We start from the raw sequence: 20279 nt of genomic DNA on the forward strand, positions 1-20279 counted from the left end.
ACCCCAAGCTGGCGTCAGGAAATGTCCGACTGTGGGCGTGTGTTTTCCACATGTTATGTGGGCGGGTACATTTCAGTTCTGAAAAATCAAAAACGTACAGGTTTGTAGATTAACTGGCTTGGCATAATTGTATATTGTCCCTAGTGTGTGTGTGTGTGTGTGTGTGTGTAGGATAGTGTTAGTGTGCGGGGACCGCTGGTCAGCGCCGAAGGGCCCGTTTCCCCGCTGTATCTCTAAACTAAACAAAACACTAAAATAATAAAATGCTGCTTCATTCAAAGGCCGGCTTGCGGAGTTCATTTAGACCCTGTAACTCAATGTGCCTTTTGGTTTGACATTTTAAAAAAAACCAGCAAATGTGGTTTCTTAGACTGATTTATCAACTGTGGAAAGACATCGAGGCGGCTGATCCTCTGGAAGATGTGGCCATCAATTTTGTGTTGCAAACACACGAACATATGGAGTAAGAGAAGGCCACTCGGCCCCTCGAGCCTGCTATCCCATTCCTTCAGATCATCCATGACTGGAACGGGGTACTGATTGGGGATGATCAGCCATGATCACATTGAATGGCGGTGCTGGCTCGAAGGGCCGAATGGCCTACTCCTGCACCTATTGTCTATTGTCTATTGGTCTGATGTAAATTCAACGCCACATTCCTCCCGTGATAACCCTTTCACATCCCGCTGCTCACCCCTGCCTTGAACTCACTCGAAGAGGGAAAGATTTAATAGGGATCTGAGGACTAACTTTTTCACACAAAGGTAGGTGGGTGTATAGAACGAGCTGCCAGAGGAGGTAGTTGAGACAGGGTCTATCACAATGTTTAAGAAACAAATGGACAGGTACATGGATAAGACAGGTTTGGAGGGCTATGGGCCAAATGCAGGCAGGTGGGACTAATGTAGATGGGACATGTTGGTCGGTGTGGGCAAGTTGGGCCGAAGGGCCTGTTTCCATGCTGTTGACTCTATGACTCTCCTTTCAGACTATGGGGAAGAGGGTTTCAAAAAACCCACACCCTTTAGAGAGGAAAAAAAACACAATTTTCTATATTAAGTGGGCAACACTTGATTACATCATTCACTCCAACTGTAGTAGTTCTCCTCTCTACTACAGAAGAGGGGTCTCGATCCTAAACGTCACCTATCCACGTTTCCAGATATGCTGCCTGGCCCGCTGAGTCAGACCAGCACCTTGTGCCTAGTTTTATAGAGCTCTAGATTCTCTTTAAAAGGAAAGATCCTCTCCAGATCCACCCAGTTTAGAGTCGTCAGGAATTGTGTCGGAAAGAACTGCAGATGCTGCTTTACACCGAAGATGGACGCAAAATGCCAGAGTAAAGGGCCTGTCCCACGAGCATGCGCCTGCATGCGGCAAGCGCGACCAAACCGGAAGCGGGGGCCACGCGGAGTGTCGGTTTTTCTGAGCCCCGCGCGATGTCGGGACCCGCTCCGCACAACTCCATACGGCTCCTACGATCGAAGTGGGAACGGCCCCGCAAGGCCGTACGGCTCAAGCAACCACGTTAGGTCGCGCTTGCTGCATGCAGTCGCATGCTCGTGGGACAGGCCCTTAACTCCTCTCCCCCTACCAACCCTACCTACCAATATGACCTCCTCTCCCCCTACCAACCCTCACGGTCCCTCAGATCCACATCAGCCGGTCTCCTCTCCATCCACGTCCAACCTCCGCAGTTTTGGGGACAGAGCCTTCTCCAGGGCAGCTCCCAGGCTCTGGAACTCCCTCCCCCAACTGATCCGCAATTCCGTGTCCCTCACCACTTCCAGTCCCGCCTCAAGACCCATCTCTTCACCTCTGCCTATCCTTAGCCCCACGTCCCCGTCCCTTTTCATCTGTGCATTAATTGCCTCATACTGTGTTTTGTATTGAATTCTGTCTTTACTTTGTGTACTAGTCATGTCTCTACTATTTATTTCATTCCCCTTACATGTTTTTCCTCTACATGCTCAATTTTTGTAAGGTGTCCTTGAGACTCTTGAAAGGCGCCCATAAATAAAATTTATTATTATTATTATTATTAACTGAATGGGTCAGGCAGCATCTCTGGAGAAAAGGGACAGGTGACGTTTCGGGGCAAGACCCTTCTTCAGACGCAAGAGTCTCGACCCTAAATGTCACTTTTTCCTTCTCTCCAGAAGTGCTGCCTGACCCTTTGGGTTACTCCAGCTTTTTGTGTCTGTCGTCAGAATTTGTTCATTTGGAACAAGCCACCTCTCACTCCCTTATCGACTCAAGCCTACCATATCAAGCCTTTCAACCTGTACGTCTTTGGAGTTACTTAAAATCAACCATTCCCAGTCTGATAGATCTTCTCTGAACTGCTTCCAATGTATTCCTATTGTAAAGAGATCAATACTGTACACAGTACTCCAGGTGTGGTCTCATTCATGCCCAATATAACGGAAGCATAAACTTCCTACTTTACTCATTTAATTCTCCTCACAATAAACCGCTCACTTTCTTAGAGGCGCAGGAGAATGCAGATGTTGGAATCTTGAGCAAAGGACAAACAGATGGAGGAACTGGGTGGGTCAGGTCAGATTGTTATTTTGCAGTTGGCCCAGACCCGAAGCATCACCTCTCCATTCCCTCCGCAGATGCTGCCTGACCTGCTGAGTTCCTTTAGCTCAAGCTTCCAGCATCTGCATTCTCTTGTGTTCCCATTGCTTGTTCTACCTGCATAGGCACATGGGCGGCACGGTGGAGCAGCAGGTAGAGCTGCTGCCTCACAGCGGCAGAGACCCGGGTTCGATCCTGATCCTGGGTGCTGTCCGTGTGGATTTCCACATGCTCTCTGTGTCCGCGTGGATTTCCTCTGGGTGCTCGGGTTTCCTCCTGATCCTGCCCCTCGGGTGCTGTCTGTGTGGAGTTTGCATGTTTAGTTTAGTTTATTGTCATGTGTACCAATGTACAGTGAAAAGCTTTAGTGTTCTCAAGAGTCAAGAGTTTTATATTGTCATATGTCCCAGATAGAACAACAAAATTCTTACTTGCTGCAGCACAACAGAATATGTAAACATAGTGAAAAGGGGTTGTGTTCTCCCTGTTCTTCTCCCTGTGACCAAGTGGGTTTCCTCTGGATGCTTAGGCCTCATGCGAAATTCCAAAGCCATGCGTTTGTAGGCTCATTAGCCTCTGTAATTTGCCCCTCGTGTGCAGAGAGTGGATGCGAAAGCGGGATAACGTGGAACTAGTGTGAAGGGGTTATTGATTGTCAGTGTGGACTCGGGGGGGCCGAAGGGCCTGTTTCCATGCTGTATCAATGAATTAATCGGTCAAATCAGGTTTTTACAAATCATGCACTGAGTCTTCCAGATTCTTTTGCATATTTGGCCGCTTCATTGTCTGACTATTTAGATTATGAGCTATTTTATTTTTTGTGTTTTGAATGGAGATATTCCACATTTCCTCATATCCTACCCATTTGCATCCAGGCAGCATCAGCGGAGAGGAGGGATGGGTGACGTTGCGGGTCAAGACTGAGGAAGGGTCCCGTCCCGAAACGTCACACATTCCTTCTCTCCAGAGATGTTGCCCGACCCGCTGCAGATCTTTCCTACACATGCCTTCATACAAGTTGTTTATATGAATTTAAAACGTTAACACTCCAGCACTGAGCCCACACATTACATGTTGCCAACCAGAAAAAAAAACAACCAATTCATGCCTACGCTGGGTTTCCTGTCAGGCAGCCAGTCTCGTCTCTGTGCCAATATGTTATCTCATGCTCCATGAACATATTTTGCACAGTATCTGTTTATGTGGCACCTCATCAAAATGCCATCTGGTCATCCAAGCATGGTACATGTACCAATCCCCCTTTAACCTCAACCATCTTAGTATCTCAAAGAAAACTCCACTAAACTGTTCAAACATGGTTTTCCTGTCACAAATTGTCTCGAAATGCTCTGCCGCGCAATGATTCAATGATAGCTTATTTGGTGTAAACCAGCATCTGCAGTTCCTTCATGCACACTTTATTGTTGCATGTACTTAAGGACAGTGAAATGCATTGTTTTGCATTCAACCTGGTGAAATCATACACCAGACCTCACCTGGGCCATGCACAAGAGTCCGCCAGTAGGGTTGCCAATTGTCCCGTATTAGCCGGGACATCCCGTATATTGGTTTGTCCCATACGGGACCGCCCTTGTCCCGTATTTGACTGCTACTACTCGGGTCGAGGAGACTGTCGAGTCGGAGCCCCGCGTCCGGACCCGCCTCACCCATCCCAAAGTACTGCAGCCCATGGAGTGATGATGTTGTTTGTTGATCATGGTCCAGTATAATCTTTATTCTAAGTATATAAGCAGATGAAATAAGTTTATCTGACATCAGGTTTGGTACAGACATTGTGGGCTGAAGGGCCTGTTCCTGTGCTGTTCTATATTCTTGGTAAAGTTCAAGTTCAAGAGTTTATTGTCATGTGTCCCAGATAGGACAATGAAATTCTTGCTTTGCTTCAGCTCAACAGAATATTGTCGGCATAAATAAATACAGAACAGATCAGTGTGTCCATATACCATTGAATATATATATACACACACACACACACACACACATAAATAAGCATATAAAGTGTGATAGGCTATTAAAGTTCAGATTTTTGTTTGAGTTGAGTTTAATAGTCTGATGGCTGTGGGGAAGAGCTATTCCTGAACCTGGATGTTGCAGATTTCAGGCTCCTGTACCTTCTACCTGAAGGCAGTGGGGAGATGAGTGTGTGGCCAGGATGGTGTGGGTCCTTGATGATGCTGCCAGCCTTTTTGAGGCAGCGACTGTGGTAGGTCCCCTCGATGATAGGGAGGTCAGAGCCGATGATGGACTGGGCAGTGTTTACTACTTTTCCGCTCCTGGGCGCACAATACTGATACGTACAATATAACAATCACAATTGGTTACTAACAGAATTTAGGTCTCGGTGTGATATACATACTCGATTCGTAATAATCTGTTTCTAGTCAGCTTCCTCCCAGCTGTTATCAGGCAACTGAATCATCCCACCGCAACCAGAGAGCAGTCCTACATTTCTATCTACATCATTGGTGAGCCTCGGACTATCTTTGATCGGACTTTGCTGGCTTTAACTTGCACTAAACATTATTCCCATCTTATGTATCTATAGGCTGTAAATGACTCGATTGTAATCATGTATTACCTTTATGCTGACGGGTTAGCACGCAATCAAAGCTTTTCGCTGTACCTCGGTACACGTGACAATAAACTAAACTGTTCTGCACAGTGTACTGATTACAATATGTTACCAATCTCACTTCTGAGGCAAATGCAGCGAGTTCCAGTCTGATACCAAGCCGAAACGTCACCCATCCCTTCTCTCCAGAGACGCTGCCTGTCCCGCTGGGTTACTCCAGCATTTTGTGTCTACCAAGAATAATCTATTGACAAACTAATTATCTGTAGCCATTTAATGTCACTCCTCGTTCGTTTCCTCCCCAGGGTTTGCTGCATTTTACAGAGGCTGACCTCAGACAGCTGGGAATTCAGAACCAAACCCACAGGATTCGCATCGGATCCAGCATTTTCCTGCTTCAGGAGAGGGAGAGGCAGAGAGGTATTCCAGCACAAGATGAAACTCTTCCATTATTCTCTACTCGTGTGTAGAGAGAAACATGTCTGTTTACAAACCAATGGTGCAGATTTTAGGCTGAAGTCTGAAGAAGGGTCCTGACCCGAAACGTCACCTGTTTATTTTCCCCAGAGATGCTGCCTGACCCGTTGAGTTACTCTAGCACTTTGTGGTAGAAAACCAGCATCTGCAGTTCCATTTTATTACAGTGTGAAGATTTTAGATTTGTTTATAGGTTATCTTTGGGCCAGGATAATGTTTATTTATTCTCAGTGCAACTTGGGCTAACGTTATCCTACCTCATAGAACAGTTCAGCCTAGGAACAAGCCCTTCGGCCCACAATGTTCATGCCAAACATGATGCCAGGTTAAATAGTTTTTAAAGGTACACAAAAATGCTGGAGAAACTCAGCGGGTGCAGCAGCATCTATGGAGCGAAGGAAATAGGCGACGTTTCGGGCCAAAACCCTTCTTCAGACTGATGGGGGGTGGGGGGGAGAAGGAAGGAAAAAGGGAGGAGGAGGAGCCCGAGGGCGGGGGGATGGGAGGGGACAGCTCGAGGGTTAAGGAAGGGGAGGAGACAGCAAGGGCTAGCAAAATTGGGAGAATTCAATGTTCATGCCATCCGGACGCAAGCAACCCAGGAGGAATATGAGGTGCTGTTCCTCCAATTTCCGGTGTTGCTCACTCTGGCAATGGAGGAGACCCAGGACAGAGAGGTCGGATTGGGAATGGGAGGGGGAGTTGAAGTGCTGAGCCACCGGGAGTTCAGGTAGGTTATTGCGGACTGAGCGGAGGTGTTCGGCGAAACGATCGCCCAACCTCCGCTTAGTCTCCCCGATGTAAATCAGCTGACATCTAGAGCAGCGGATGCAGTAGATGAGGTTGGAGGAGATACAGGTGAACCTTTGTCGCACCTGGAACAACTGCTTGGGTCCTTGAAAGGAGTCGAGGGGGGAGGTGAAGGGACAGGTGTTGCATTTCTTGCGGTTGTAATGGAAAGTGCCCGGGGAGGGGGTGGTACGGGAGGGAAGGGAAGAATTGACAAGGGAGTTGCGGAGGGAGCGGTCTTTGCGGAAGGCAGACATAGGGGGAGAGGGGAAGATGTGGCGAGTGGTGGGGTCACGTTGGAGGTGGCGGAAATGGCGGAGGATTATGTGTTGTATTTGCCGGCTGGTGGGGTGAAAGGTGAGGACTAGGGGGACTCTGCCCTTGTTGCGAGTGCAGGGATGGGGAGAGAGAGCAGTGTTGCGGGGTATGGATGAGACCCTGGTGCGAGCCTCGTCTATGGTGGCTGAGAGGAATCCCCGTTCCCTGAAGAATGAGGACATTTCCGATGCCCTGGTGTGGAAGGGGGTGGTACGGGAGGGAAGGGAAGAATTGTTCCTCCAAATAGTTTTTAAGTTTAGTTTAGAGATATAGCGCAGAAACAAGCCCTTCGCCGCTCTGAGTCCGCACCGACTAGCAATCCCCGCACACTGACGCTATCCTACATGCTAGAGCCAATTACAATTATACCAAAGCCAATTAACCTGCAAACCTGTACGTCCTTGCAGTGTCGGAGGAAACCGGAGTTCCCGGTGAAAACCCACACAGGTGACAGACTGCACCCGTAGTCAGGATCGAACCCGGGTCTCTGGCGCTGTAAGGCAGCAACTCTACCGCTGTGCCACCGTGCTGCCCTCTAAAAATACACTTCTTTGCCTGCACATCTCTCCATTGCCTACATGTCTATGCGCCTCTCCAAAAGCATCTTCAATGGATTTGTGATATCTGCCACTACACCGCTGCTGGCAATTCCAGGCACCCGTAACTGTCTCTGCAAATAAAAACTCCTTGCTCATCTCCTTTAAATTTTGCTTCTCTCACCTTAAAGTCTTTAACGTTTCCACTGAGAAAAAAAAAGGTTTTGATTGTCTACCCCATCTACGGTTCTCATACTTTCAGGAACTTCTCTCAGCCCCCAGCCCCCATCCCCCATCCCTCCTCCCCCCCTCCCTCCCCCCTCAGTCTCCAATGCACCAGAGAAAACAAATCAAATTTCTCCGCCCTCTCCTTACAGTTAATACCCTCTAATCCAGGCACCATTCTCAGTCCACTCTCAGTCTAAAGAAGGATCTCGACCGGAAACGTCACCCATTCCTTCTCTCCTGAGATGCTGCCTGTTGCGCTGAGTTACTCCAGCATTCTGTGTCAATTTTTGGTTTAGACCAGCATCTGCAGTTCCTTCCTCCACCATTCTGATGAACCTCTTTTGCCTCCACTCCAAAGACTCCCATTCCTTCCAGAAGTGCACACAGAATTCTAAATATAGCCTAACCAAAGTCTTATAAAGCTGCAGCATGATTTCCTGACTCTTATACTCAATCCCCAGATTGATGAAGGCAAGCATAACGCACGCCACCTTCACCACTCTCTCTACTTGTGTTACTACTTTCAGGAAGCTTGGACCCCACGATCCTCTGTACATCAATGCTGTCAAGGGTCTAGCCATTCACTGTACACTTTCCATTTACATTCCACCTCCCAAACTGCAACACCTCAGATTATTCTTCATCCGCCATTTCACCGCCCATTTGGAAGCTGATCTATATCCCGCTATATTCTTTGATAGCCCTTCTCACTGTCTGAAACTCTGCCAATTTTGAAGTTGTCTACAAACTAACCAACCAACCAACCCATCTATATTTACTTCCAAGTTGTTATATATACGTCACAATCAGAGGGTCAGGCAGCATCTCTGGGGGGAAAAAGGATGGGTGACGTTTCAGGTTGGGACCTTCTTCAGAGTTCTCAGCATTGTAGCGCATCAGTTCAATGAGACAAAGTCCAATGTCCGCAATGGGGTAGAGGTGGTTGGGTTGTGTGCAGGTAGGTCGCCTGTGGTCTTTGCTTTACTTTAGAGATACAGCGTGGAAACAGGCCCTTCAGCCCACCGAGTCCGCGCCGACCAGCGATCACCCAGTACACCAGTACCATCCTACACTCCAGCGACTATTTAGAATTTTGCACAAGTCCATTAACCTACGAACTTGTATGTCTTTTGAGTGTGGGAGGAAACCGGAGCACCAGATGAAAGCCCACGCAGTCACAGGGAGTACATACAAAGTCCGTACAGGCAGCATCCGTCGTCAGGATTGAACGTGGGCTCTGGTGCTGTAAGGCAGCAACTCGACCTCTGGGCCATTGTGCCATTCCACAAGTGGTAACCAGACCTGGACACAGTCTCTTACGTCATGCTGGGGAAATGTATCAAAATACCCAAGTCAGAAATTGTTTGTTGAGTGTCTACGCAGTGCCTACAACTTCCTGCTCTTCCAGCCTCCACATCAGATTCCTTTTAGGGTGTTAATTAAAATTCTGGTTTAATAAGTGTGACCAGGGGTTCGCTAGGGAGTGTCTAATAGACTGATAATTGCACCCTGCAGTCTTACGAAGTTGGGAAATAGAAATGTTTGATGATAATAATGAGCCCTGTTTCATCATGGCAGATTTTATATAATCGTGCACAACATGTGAACAGTGTAGGTCTGGATGAAATAAGGTTTGGATCACATCCTTGCATAGAAACATAGAGACATAGAAAAATAGGTGCAGGAGTCGGCCCTTCGAGCCAGCACCGCCATTCAATATGATCATGGCTGTTCATCTAAAATCAGTACCCCGTTCCTGCTTTTTCCCCATATCCCTTGATTCCTTTAGCCCTAAGAGCTAAATCTAACTCTCTCTTGAAAACATCCAGTGAATTGGCCTCCACTGCCTTCTGTGGCAGTGAATTCCACAGATTTGCAACTCTCTGGGTGAAAACGTTTTTCCTCATCACAATCCTAAATGGCCTACCCCTTATTCTTAAACTGTGACCCCTGGTTCTGGACTCCCCCAACATCAGGAACATGTTTCCTGCATCTAGCCTGTCCAATCCTTTAAGAATGTTATATGTTTCTATAAGATACCCTCTCATCCTTCTAAATTTCAGTGAATACAAGCCCAGTCGACTCATTCTTTCACCATATGTCAATCCCGGCACATTTGCTTACATTAGGTTTGGTGTAACAACATGTAAACAATGTGTAGGTCTGGATGAAGTAATGTTCGGATCACATCCTTGTATACTTGCCTACATTAGATTTGCTGGAATCAGAGTTCAATTGTTGAAAGAAAGATGTATTGGCACAATTGGGCACCTTGAATATGTGGGCAGAACAGGCTTTAATATCCAACCATTAAGTCAGTAGAATGCAAGGCTATGCGGTTGAATTTCTGCTCAATAGCAAATGGACTCTGCAAAGAGTCTGGGAATGTTAATCCTTGCCACACAGAAACTCTGGTAAGCTTTGGTGTTTTAAGTCCAGAAAATTCAAAACGTTTTTAGTGATATGTTGTGTAAGATGGAACTGCAGATGCTGGTTTACACTGAAGATAGACACAAAGTGCTGGAGTAACTCTGCGGGCCAGGCAGCATCTCTGGAGAAAAGGAATAGGTGACGTTTCGGGTCGAGACCTTTCATCAGATTGATGAAAGATCTTGACCACAAAACGTCACCTATTCCTTTCAGTTTAGTTTAGAAATACAGCGCGGAAACAGGCCCTTTGGCCCACCAAGTCCGCACCGACCAGCGATCCCCGCACATTAACACTTTCCTGCACGCACCAGGGACAATTTACACTTCATACCAAGCCAATTAACCTACAAACGTGTATGTCTGTGGAGTGTGGGAGGAAACCGAAGATCTCGGAGAAAACCCACACAGGGAGAACATGCAAGCTCCGTACAGACAGCACCCATATTCTGGATCGAACCCGGGTCTCTGGTGCTGCAAGCGCTGTAAGGCAGCAACACTACTACTGCGCCACCGTGCCGCCCTTATCTCCAGAGATGCTGCCTGACCCGCTGAGTTACCCCAGCATTTTGTGTCTATCTGTAGTGATATGTTGCTTTGATTCCGATCAAGGAATCGGGCAGAGTGGGAGCTGAAGAGGGACTTTCCTGCTCTGTTTGACACATATTACACTGGGCAGCGTTCACACCCTCTAACCCTTCAGGAAGCATGAGTTATGGCTGAGGAAGTGTGACCAGACTAGTGTCCATTCACAATTATCCTCAAACTGTGCTGCGTCACTGATGGTCGCAGAGCATAGAACTCAATAGTCAGCCTAACTCAGCACAATGTTCCTTATTTCTATTTTGTTTACAATAATATTCTTTAGTCTTTAGGTGAATCTGTGGAATTCTTTGCCACAGACGGCTGTGGAGGCCAAGTCAGTGGATATTTTTAAGGCAGAGCGAGATAGATTCTTGATTAGTACAGGTGTCAGAGGTTATGGGGAGAAAGCAGGAGAATGGGGTTATGAGGGAGAGATAGATCAGCCATGATTGAATGGCGGAGTAGACTTGATGAGCCGAATGGCCTAATTCAGCTCCTATTCCTTATGACCTCATTCTAATTTGTTAAAAATCCCAGCAAGGGTCAGAAATGTCAATGTTTCATTGGCACTTGTTCAAAAAAAGAGTAAAGGAGAATAAAATCACAACAGAGATGCCAAGAAAGCGAACAATTCTCTCACTTTGCCCAGTATTAATGGAAGTTCATCTGTTCCTCTTTCCATAGAAGCTGCTATTTATGAATAGCGTAAATAATAAGAATGGGTGTTGTGCAGAATTGTATTTCTGAAGAAAACACAGTCAACGTTCATGGTTCCTCTTTGGAACATGTGACTTGACTTGTGACAATCAGGAATAAAACCTGGAATCACATTGCCTTGCGATTGTGCAGTTTTACTTTCATCACTGGTTATTTTTACAGCAATGACGGAAATGTTGGGGTCTAGTTTGTCGCTGGACATTGCGCAGTGGTGGTTGTGTAATCGGCCCAAGAACCAACCTGAGGATTTTCCGATTCTGATTTATTTTTAGTTTCATAAAAACTTAATTTCAAGAGTCAAGAGAGTTTTATTGTCATATGTCCCAAACGGAATAATGAGATTCTTACTTGCAGCAGCACGACAGATATGCAAACATAGAAACATAGAAAAATAGGTGCAGGAGTAAGCCCGTCGAACCCACACCGCCATTCAATATGATCATGGCTGATCATCTAAAATCAGTACCCAGTTCCTGCTTTTCCCCCATATCCCTTGATTCCTTTAGCCCCGAGAGCTAAATCTAACTCTCTCTTGAACCCATCCAGTGAATTGGCCTCCACTGCCTTCTGTGGCAGAGAATTCCACAGATTCGCAACTCTCTGGATGAAGAAGTTTTCTTCATCTCAGTCCTAAATGGCCTACCCCTTATTCTTAAACTGTGACCCCTTGTTCTGGACTCCCCCAACATCGGGAACAATTTTCCTGCTTCTAACCTGTCCAATCCTTTAAGAATTTTATATGTTTCTATAAAATCCTCTCATCCTTCTAAATTCCAGTGAACTCGCGCTCAGTCGACCCACTCATTCATCATATGTCAGTCCCGCCATCCCGGGAATTAACCTGGTGAACTTATGCTGCACTCCCTCAATAGCAATAATGTCCTTCCTCAAATTAGGAGACCAAAACTGGACACAATTCTCCAGCTACGGTCTCACTAGGGCCCTATACAATGGCAGTAGGACCTCCTTGCTCCTAAACTCAAATCTTCTCGCAATGCCATTATCTTTCTTCACTGCCTGCTGTGCCTGCATGCTTACTTTCAGTGGCTGATGTACAAGCACATCCAGGTCTCCCCTTTCCCTAATCTGGCACCATTCAGGTAATTATCTGCCTTCCTGTCTTGCCACCAAAGTGGATAACCTCACACTTATCCACATTATACTGCATCTGCCGTGCATCTGCTCACTCATCCAACCTATCCATGTCACCCTGCAGCCTCATAGCATCCTCATCGCAGCTCACACTGCCATTCAGCTTTGTGTCATCCGCAAACTTGGAGATGTCACATTTAAATCCCTTGTCTAAATCGTTAATATACATTGTAAATAACTGGAGTCCCAGCACCGAGCCTTGCGGCGTCCCACTAGACACTGCCTGCCATTCTGAAAAGGACCCGTTAATTCCTACTCTTTGCTTCCTATCTGCTAGCCAGTTCTCTGTCCAGGTCAATACTCTACCCTCAATATCATGTACTCTGATTTTGCACACTAATCACTAGTGTGGGACCTTGTCAAAGGCTTTTTGAAAGTCCAGTTACACCACATCTACTGTCTCTCCATTATCCATTCTACTTGTTAGATCCTCAAAAAATTCCAGAAGATTAGTCAAACCTGATTTCCTCTTCATAAATCCATGCTGACTTTGATCGATCCTGTCACTGCTTTCCAAATGCACTGCTATAACATCTTTAACAATTGACTCCAGCATCTTCCCCACTGCCGATGTAAGGCTAACTGGTCTATAATTTCCTGTTTTCTATCTCCCTCTCTTCTTAAAAGTGGGGTTACATCGGCTACCCTCCAGTCCACAGGAACAGATCCAGAGTCGAGAGAACATTGGAAAATGATCACCAATGCATCCACGATTTCTAGGGCCACCTCCTTGAGTTCTCTGGGATGCAGACCATCAGGCCCTGGGGATTTATCTGCCTTCAGGCCCAACAGTTTACCTAACTCCATTTCCTGACTAATGTGGATTCCCTTCAGTTCCTCCCTCCCACTAGATCCTTGGTCCCCTCGTTGTGTCTTCATTAGTGAAGACAGAACCAAAGTACTGCCATTTCCTTGTTTCCCTTTATAAATTCATCTGTCTCTGATTGTAAGGGACCTACACTTGTCTTCACTAATCTTTTCCTTTTTACATATGTAAATAAACTTTTAGTCAGTTTTTATATTCCCCGCAAACTTTCTTTCATTCTCTTCCCCCCCTCCCTTCCCCCCCTCTTAATTAACCCCTTTGTCCTCCTCTGTTGAGTTCTAAATTTCTGGGTGACTTCAATCTACATATAGATTGGGTGAATCAAATTGGCAGGGGTGCTGAGGAAGAGGATTTCTTGGAATGTATGCGGGATAGTTATCTAAATCAACATGTAGAGGAACCAACGAGAGAGCAGGCTATTTTAGACTGGGTATTGAGTAATGAGGAAGGGTTAGTTAGCAGTCTTGTTGTACGTGCCCCCTTGGGCAAGAGTGACCATAATATGGTTGAGTTCTTCATTAGGATGGAGAGTGACATTGTTAATTCAGAAACAATGGTTCTGAACTTAAAGAAAGGTAACTTTGAGGGTATGAGACGTGAATTGGCCAAGATTGACTGGCAATTAATTCTAAAAGGGTTGATGGTGGATATGCAATGGAAGACATTTAAAGACTGCATGGATGAACTACAAAAATTGTTCATCCCAGTGTGGCAAAAGAATAAATCAGGAAAGGTAGTACATCCGTGGATAACAAGGGAAATCAGGGATAGTATCAAAGCGAAGGATGATGCGTACAAAATAGCCAGAAAAAGCAGCATACTGGGAGAAATTCAGAGACCAGCAGAGGAGGACAAAGGGCTTAATTAGGAAAGGAAAAATAGATTATGAAAGAAAACTGGCAGGGAACATAAAAACTGACTGCAAAAGTTTTTATAGATATGTGAAAAGAAAGAGATTAGTTAAAACAAATGTAGGTCCCTTGCAGTCAGAAACAGGTGAGTTGATCATGGGGAACAAGGATATGGCGGACCAATTGAATAACTACTTTGGTTCCGTCTTCACTAAGGAAGACATAAATAATCTGCCGGAAATAGCAGGGTACCGCGGGTCAAAGGAGTTGGAGGAATTGAGTGAAATCCAGGTTAGCCGGGAAGTGGTGTTGGGTAAACTGAATGGATTAAAGGCCGATAAATCCCCAGGGCCAGATAGGCTGCATCCCAGAGTACTTAAGGAAGTAGCTCCAGAAATAGTGGATGCATTAGTAATAATCTTTCAAAACTCTTTAGATTCTGGAGTAGTTCCTGAGGATTAGCGGGTAGCAAATGTAACCCCACTTTTTAAGAAGGGAGGGACAGAGAAAACGGGGAATTACTGACCAGTTAGTCTAACATCGGTAGTGGGGAAACTGCTAGAGTCAGTTATTAAAGATGGGATAGCAGCACATTTGGAAAGTGGTGAAATCATTGGACAAAGTCAGCATGGATTTACAAAAGGTAAATCATGTCTGACGAATCTTATAGAATTTTTCGAGGATGTAACTAGTAGCGTGGATAGGGGAGAACCAGTGGATGTGGTGTATCTGGACTTCCAGAAGGCTTTCGACAAGGTCCCACATAAGAGATTAGTATACAAACTTAAAGCACACGGCATTGGGGGTTCAGTATTGATGTGGATAGAGAACTGGCTGGCAAACAGGAAGCAAAGAGTAGGAGTAAACGGGTCCTTTTCACAATGGCAGGCAGTGACTAGTGGGGTACCGCAAGGCTCAGTGCTGGGACCCCAGCTATTTACAATATATATTAATGATCTGGATGAGGGAATTGAAGGCAATATCTCCAAGTTTGCGGATGACACTAAGCTGGGGGGCAGTGTTAGCTGTGAGGAGGATGCTAGGAGACTGCAAGGTGACTTGGATAGGCTGGGTGAGTGGGCAAATGTTTGGCAGATGCAGTATAATGTGGATAAATGTGAGGTTATCCATTTTGGTGGCAAAAACAGGAAAGCAGACTATTATCTAAATGGTGGCCGACTAGGAAAAGGGGAGATGCAGCGAGACCTGGGTGTCATGGTACACCAGTCATTGAAAGTAGGCATGCAGGTGCAGCAGGCAGTGAAGAAAGCGAATGGTATGTTAGCTTTCATAGCAAAAGGATTTGAGTGTAGGAGCAGGGAGGTTCTACTGCAGTTGTACAGGGTCTTGGTGAGACCACACCTGGAGTATTGCGTACAGTTTTGGTCTCCAAATCTGAGGAAGGACATTATTGCCCTAGAGGGAGTGCAGAGAAGGTTCACCAGACTGATTCCTGGGATGTCAGGACTGTCTTATGAAGAAAGACTGGATAGACTTGGTTTATACTCTCTAGAATTTAGGAGATTGAGAGGGGATCTTATAGAAACTTATAAAATTCTTAAGGGGTTGGACAGGCTAGATGCAGGAAGATTGCTCCCGATGTTGGGGAAGTCCAGGACAAGGGGTCACATCTTAAGGATAAGGGGGAAATCCTTTAAAACCGAGATGAGAAGAACTTTTTTCACACAGAGAGTGGTGAATCTCTGGAACTCTCTGCCACAGAGGGTAGTCGAGGCCAGTTCATTGGCTATATTTAAGAGGGAGTTAGATGTGGCCCTTGTGGCTAAGGGGATCAGAGGGTATGGAGAGAAGGCAGGTACGGGATACTGAGTTGGATGATCAGCCATGATCATATTGAATGGCGGTGCAGGCTCGAAGGGCCGAATGGCCTACTCCTGCACCTAATTTCTATGTTTCTATGTTAAGTATAATTTGCCCGTCTATCCCAGCCAATTCCCATCTCATACCTTCAAAGTCTCCTTTCTTTAAGTTCAGGACCCTGGTCTCTGAATTAACCATGTCACTTTCCATCCTAATGCAGAATTCCACCATACTATGGTCACTGTTGTCCAAGGGGTTTTGCACAACAAGATTGCTAACTAATCCTTCCTCATTACACAATACCCAGTCTAGGATGTCCTGTCCTCTAGTCAGTTCTGCTACATATTGGTTCAAAAAACCATCCCGTATACATATAATAAATGAAAAAACCTCAGTGTATATGCAATCACACACACACTGTTCATCGTTGCTGGCTTGGCTTTGTTCTTTTGCATACCTTTCATCCAATTGTTCCGTAAATCAAACTTTTCATATCTCTTGTTTCCTTCTCCCCTGATTCTAAGTCTGAAGAAGTGTCTCAACCTGAAACGTCACCTATTTATTTTCTCCAGAGATGCTGCCTGTCCCACTGAGTTACTCCAGCTTTGTGTGCCTATCTTCTTGTGTGTATGTGTATATATATATATGTATCTACGCACACTACATACTCAGCACACATACGCACACACATTAAACAAACAAGCAAGAAAGTCTACATTCTATTGGACCTGTGGAGCTTTCTGTCAGCAGGTGTCACTGAGTAACAGGTTTATTGGTTAATTAACACAGGCAGGGGACCCAATTGGTTGTGAAATGGAACAGTGTTGTTTGTGTAAATTCAATGACATGCTAATGGCTTGATCGTGATTGTTGGTCAGATGTGCAGCGCTGTCTGGATTCCTCAGTTGCCCACACCAGGGTGTGGCGAGGAAGCGGTAGATTGTGTATCAGGACAGAGCTGCCAAACTGACAACAGCGGAGGGAGCAGCATTTTGGAACTGGGTCTGAGAGAGAGAGAGAAGGGGGGGAAGAGAGGTGTGGGAGGGGAGCGGGTGAGAGGAGAGGAGAGGGTGAGAGAGAGGAGGGGGTGAGAGAGAGGAGGGGGTGAGAGAGAGGAGAGGGTGAGAGAGAGGGTGAGAGAGAGAGAGAGGAGAGGGTGAGAGAGAGGGGAGGGAGTGAGAGAGGAGGGGTGAGGGAGGAGAAGGGGGCAGGGAGAGGAGGAGGGGGTGGGAGAGGAGAGGAGGGGGGATAGGGAGGGGAGGGGGTGAGAGACGAGAGGAGGGGTGAGGGAGGAGAAGGGGGTGAGAGGAGGGAGTGAGAGAGGAGAGGAGGGGGGATAGAGAGAGGAGAGGAGAGGAGGGAGAGAGGAGGAGGGGGGAGAGAGAGCGCGGGAGTATGTACGAGGGGACAGGGTGGGAAGGGTGCACACTTTCCGAGAAAAAGAAGCAAGACTTGACAAATAATCCTTCAGTGCTTTGATGTGCGGTCTGGCCGTGAGCCGCGGGCTGGGCACGCTGTAAGCACACAGCTCACTTGTGTGAGAGACACTGGGCTCAGTGTGTGCAGTCGCATTTTATTACAACAAAATTCTCACCATTTATTGGAGGTAAGTGCAGACTGATTCTCAAGTTTGCTGCCGTTGAAAGCCCCGGTTAACCCTGAGCCCCTCTGCCTGTTCAGTGAAATAATCCACGTTGCACAGAGACTGTGTGAGCTGTTGAGAGATGAACGCTTTTAAAGGTTGCTCCTTTGAATTACAAAGGTTTTTTGCTTTGAATAGTTTTTTTTTGTTAATGTGTGAATGCGCGTCCTTGCAACTAGTTATTATGATCAGCATCTGCAGCGCTGTGTGTGTGTGTGTGTCTGTCTGTGCCTGTGTGTGTGTCACTCTCGCTAGCTGTAACTACTGTTTACTGGTTTATGTGAGAATGTTTCAGTGCTTCATCCAGTCTTGCCTGGGGGGGTCAATGCCGCTGACATTTAATGTTTGCTAAGAGATTGTCAGTGACTTTGACGTGAGGCGTCCCGGGGTGATAATTGTTGGCTGTATCCTGTATCTTGGTGAAGGTTATGTTGCATCTTAATAGCGCCCCTTCCCTTGTCTGAGCTCTTGTGATCACTGCCTGGCTAAATGATGGTCGAGGGTTTAAACGGCTTACAGACTTTGTCAGTGCAAAATGCGTGCGATTTTTAGCGCAGGTACGATTCATTGCACATAGAGCAACAATCTGCTTGCCAATGCTGCCGGGAATCTAGTTCACACACTCCGTTCTGGGGAGGGCTACACTTGATCAGCGGGCATCTCAACTAAAAATGGGTGTTCTTTGAATGTGTTCTATTGCTCTTGTGTTACACTTCATGGTTTCAGTTGGGAGGTGGACAGATTTGATTCTTGGTGGGTCATTTGCAAGATGCTTTTTAAAAATAAAATAAAAAAAATAAAAAAAGTATATAAGCACAGTTTGGATTGAAGGAGAAAAACTTTGCAGAAGGAGTTGGTTTTAGATATAAAATGTATTGGTGAAGCCAGAGGTTGGGAAACATTTTCGTCCCGTTAGGTCTGAATTGCAGGCATAAAAGTTGCAGTGCAGCTCTATAGAAAACGTTGTTCCCCTCTGCATTGTCCTATGCAGAATGAATTGCTTTTTTTGTAACGGGTTCTTTGAGTGGGTTAAAGTGCCCCGGAGTCTGAGGTTTGACTTGAGCTCATAAAATGGTGGCAATTTGTCTGCCCGTTTCAATGTAGTTTATCCCAGATTTGCTTTTGGTTTGTTTGAAAGTCTGGACCATCCTCCTGACTGACAATACAAATCTGCACCAGAACAGCATTTCCACTAGTGGGGGAGTCCAGGACCAGAACACAAAGCCTCAGAATTAAAGGACGTTCTTTTAGGAAGGAGATGAGGAGGAATTTCTTCAGTCAGAGGGTGGTGAATCTGTGGAATTCATTGCCGCAGAAGGCCGTGCAGGCCAAGTCAATAGGCAATAGGTGCAGGAGTAGGCCATTCGGCCCTTCGAGCCAGCACCGCCATTCCATGTGATCATGGCTGATCATCCCCAATCAGTACCCCGTTCCTGCCTTCTCCCCATATCCCCTGACTCCGCTATTTTTAAGAGCCCTATCTAGCTCTCTCTTGAAAGCATCCAGAGAACCCGACTACACCGCCCTCTGAGGCAGAGAATTCCACAGACTCACCACTCTCTGTGAGAAAAAGTGTTTCCTCGTCTTCGTTCTAAATGGCTCACTCCTTATTCTTAAATCTTAAAGTCAATGGATATTTGTAAGGCGGAGGTTAGCACGGGTGTCACGGGTGATGGGGAGAAGGCAGGAGAATGGGGTTGAGAGGGAAAGATAGATTAGCCATGAATGAATGACGGGGTTGACTTGATGGGCAAAATGGCCTAAATTCTCCTAGAGCTTATGATTGGGAAACGGCAGCAAAGGAAACAAACATTGGTCCACTTAGAAAGATACAAAGTACTGGAGTAATGCAGCAGATCAGGCAGCATCTCCGGACGACAAGGGTGGGTGATGTTTTATGTCAGGACCCTTCGTCATTAAGGGATTAGACGGGCTAGATGCAGGAAAAATATTCCCAGGGGTCACACTTTAAGAATAAGGGGTAGGCCATTTAGGACTGAGATGAGGAAAAACCTTTTCATCCAGAGAGTTGTGAATCTGCGGAATTCTCTACCACAGAAGGCAGTGGAGGCCAATTCACTGGATGTATTCAAGAGAGAGTTAGATTTAGCTCTTAGGGCTAACGGAATCAAGGGATCTGGGGGGAAAAGCAGGAACGGGGTACTGATTCTGGATGATCAACCATGATCATATTGAATGGTGGTGTGGGCTCGAAGGGCCGAATGGCCTACGCCTGCACCTACTTTCCATGTTTTTATGCTACCTGATCCACTGAGTTATTCCAGAATGTTGTCTTTATTTGTAAACCAGCATTTGTCCGTAGGAGGGTCTCGACCCGAAACGTCTCCTAATCTTTTTCTCCAGAGATGCTGCCTGACCTGCTGAGTTACTCTAGCATTTTGTGTCGGTCCTCGGTTCTTTGTGCTAACATTCTTGATCCACTTATGATATGCATCTGGGCAAACTAGCAACAAATGAGTGTAAATTGGATGTGAACTGATCTTGTCAGAGGCTCTGATTGCTTTTATAATTTGAACATACTCCAATGTTAAGCTACACGTGGCTTGACAACATACACAGCGTGTGTATTCGGGAATCGCTTCTCAAAAGCAGGTTAGCGTGCAGCGCAGAAACAGGCCTTTCGGCCCACTCTGCCCATTCTAACCTCCAATGCTCATCTATACTAATCCCACTTACCAGAACTTGTAATTTAATGATTTACGAGCACCTCTAG

The 20279-nt window shown here is 46.2% G+C and overlaps 1 protein-coding gene across 2 annotated transcripts in view; it reads left to right on the forward strand.

Annotated features, from left to right (window-relative positions):
• bcar3 (BCAR3 adaptor protein, NSP family member) overlaps positions 1-20279 on the forward strand; it is a 161579-nt gene that overhangs the window by 41853 nt on the left and 99447 nt on the right. Inside the window, exon 2 of one of the 2 annotated variants that reach the window (XM_033028924.1) lies at positions 5482-5596. The gene's annotated coding sequence lies outside the window, so the exon portion shown is untranslated. Of the gene's footprint in view, positions 1-5481; positions 5597-17296; positions 17510-20279 lie in introns of those variants that run through there. The other variant, XM_033028923.1, reaches the window with a different exon arrangement.

Source organism: Amblyraja radiata, chromosome 10 (assembly GCF_010909765.2).
Source record: "Amblyraja radiata isolate CabotCenter1 chromosome 10, sAmbRad1.1.pri, whole genome shotgun sequence".
Lineage (NCBI taxonomy): Eukaryota > Metazoa > Chordata > Chondrichthyes > Rajiformes > Rajidae > Amblyraja > Amblyraja radiata.